The sequence below is a fragment of the Cebus imitator genome, unplaced genomic scaffold (genome assembly GCF_001604975.1).
Source record: "Cebus imitator isolate Cc_AM_T3 unplaced genomic scaffold, Cebus_imitator-1.0 Scaffold228, whole genome shotgun sequence".
In the NCBI taxonomy this organism is placed as follows: domain Eukaryota; kingdom Metazoa; phylum Chordata; class Mammalia; order Primates; family Cebidae; genus Cebus; species Cebus imitator.
This window is the reverse complement of record NW_016107543.1, coordinates 2,461,376-2,463,921: the sequence shown is the minus strand read 5'-3', so window position 1 is coordinate 2,463,921 and position 2,546 is coordinate 2,461,376. Positions and strand designations below refer to the sequence as shown.

Sequence of the window (2,546 nt, the reverse complement as noted above, 5' to 3'; positions counted from 1 at the left end):
ACGCGCCACCATGCCCAGCTAATTTTTTGTATTTTTAGTAGAGACGGGGTTTCACCATGTTGACCAGGATGGTCTCGATCTCTTGACCTCGTGATCCACCCGCCTCGGCCTCCCAATGTACTGGGATTACAGGCTTGAGCCACTGCGCCAGGCCAGCTAATTCTTGTAACTTTTAGTAGAGACAGCGTTTTGCTATGTTGGCCAGGCTGGTCTGGAACTCCTAGCATCAAGTGACCCACCCACCTCGGCCTGCCAAAGTGTTAGGATTACACATGTGAGCCACCACATTGGCCTCCTCTTAGCATTTAAATATATTCACATTTCTGCCATCCTTAAAAATTAAAGACACTCCCTACTACTACCTTTCCATTGTGCTACTCATCCTCTTACTCCATACTTTCACCACTGACCTTTTAATTTTCAGATTCTCTTATAATTTGCCTGCATCATCTGATATCAATGATCACTCCCTTTTTAAACTTGCCTATCTTGCATTCATATTTTCCTTATTTTCTTTCTTTCTCTGACCATTTCTCTTGGGTTACATTTCTGACATCTTTTAAATGCTCAGTAACTACTAAATCTGTGCTGGTAGTTTGGAACTCCCAAATGACCATATGCTATTAAATATCACTATCCTGGATATATAGAAGAGATATCTAAAAGGGATTTGCCTCTTACCCCATTCATCCTACTCTTCCTTCTGTCTTCCTTGTATTGATTAGTAGTGCCACCCATGTAGCTAGTTTTTCAAGTCAGAAAACTGTGAGTTATCTTACTTTCTTTAATTCATTATCTACTATTCACTCACTCAACCAAAGTCTACTGATCTATCAAGTCCATCCCTACCAGTAGTATCTGGGTTATTTCAAGCCCTGACCACTTCTTATGACGTTCTTAGTAGGTCTCTCTGCCTCCAGTTTATCAGCATAAGGTGATAATTTTTGACCTTTCCAAAACAGAATATTGATTATGTCTCTCTATATAAAATGATTTGGTCTCATTTATACTTTGTAATTAAAACATAATGAACATCATGGAATCCAACTCTGCCTCTCTCTCTCTCTCTCTTTTTCTCCCCTCCCCTCCCCCTCCGTCCCTCCCTCCCTCCCTCCAACTGTTCTCTCTCTTCCTTGCCCAGCTGACAACTCTTCACCATTTTTTCCAGGCCATCTCACCGAGAGGTCTCTGAATAGGCTGGATGGATCAGGCTAGACTATGGGATTCCTGTATCCTGCTTAGCAACCTGAGGAGGAAGTTCAATTTAATCTGGAACCTCATCAGCTTTGACTCTGTAAAGTCAAGAACCAAAAGGGGCCTTACCCACCGGAAAGAACACCAAACTGAGCTACAATTACTCCCTGCTTTAAGACATCTCCTCATGGAGGAGTAAAGGGAACAGTCAAAAGTATATTACACTATAGGCCAGAAAGCTGAAAGCTAATAGCCATTAAGTTCTTGATGCATTATTTGCTATAGATGCAGAGTCACCAACCTCCAACTTTACTGGTAATTATAAGTCAGAGAAAGCAACATGAAGTAATAATTTTGGCTGGGCACGGTAGCTCATGCTTGCAATCCCAGCATGTTGGGAGACTGTGGTGGGTGGATCATGAGGTAAGGCGATCAAGGCCACCCTGGCCAACACAATGAAACCCTGTCTCTACTAAAAATTCAAAAATTAGTTGGGTGTGGTGGTGCGTGCCTGTGATCCCAGCTAGGGAGGCTGAGGCAGGAGAATCACTTGAACCTGGGAAGCAGCAGTGAGATCATGCCATTGCACTCCAGCCTGACAGATCAAGACTCTAGGATTATTTCTTTTTTTGATATGGAGTCTCCCTCTGTCGCCTGGGCTGGAGTGTAGTGGCTTGATCTCAGCTCACTGCAACCTCCACCTCCCGGGTTCAAGCAATGCTGATCCCTGACAAATACAGATTAAGTTTAAGTTCCTCAGTGGGGCATACAAGATCCATAAATGGGCTCCATGTAACTATCCAGCTTCATCTCTTGGCCACTATGTGCTTCCTTCTTCTTGCTCTAGCTATACTGACCTGTTTACAATTTTCCAGACATAACATGTTATTTTCAGGTTTATGTGCTTTTGTGCATGCAGCTTCTTCTGCCTAGAAATTTGATTAGCCACTGTCAGTTTTTCAGATAAATTCTTATTTACTCCTCAAGGCTGCATCTTTCCAGGTACTCTCAAATTCCAGGGGAAAAAATTGAGCTTAATAAATGCTTATTAAATTGAGTCATTTATTTGTTTATTTTTCCTACCAAGAGAAATGATTGGATTGCAGTGTTCAATCATCTTAGGTGAGACTTTTAGCACTAAAACCAGGACAGTCCCAGGTAACCATGCATGAGGTTATTCTACTCCATAAAGAGAGGAGATGTGTCATATCATTCCATGTTCCTATATAATGTTTGTTAAACTAAACGGAAATGTTTAGAACAATGAGTGAATCAAACAAAAATAGATGTAACCAACCTAATTACCTAAAGAACTAAACACTTCCCTACTTTTTTTTTTTTTTTTTTTTTTT

At 41.3% G+C, this 2,546-nt stretch overlaps 1 protein-coding gene across 1 annotated transcript in view; it reads right to left on the bottom strand.

Annotated features, from left to right (window-relative positions):
• The window catches only part of CDK12 (cyclin dependent kinase 12), an 84,724-nt gene that overhangs the window by 35,664 nt on the left and 46,514 nt on the right, over positions 1 to 2,546 (bottom strand). The window lies entirely within an intron of this gene.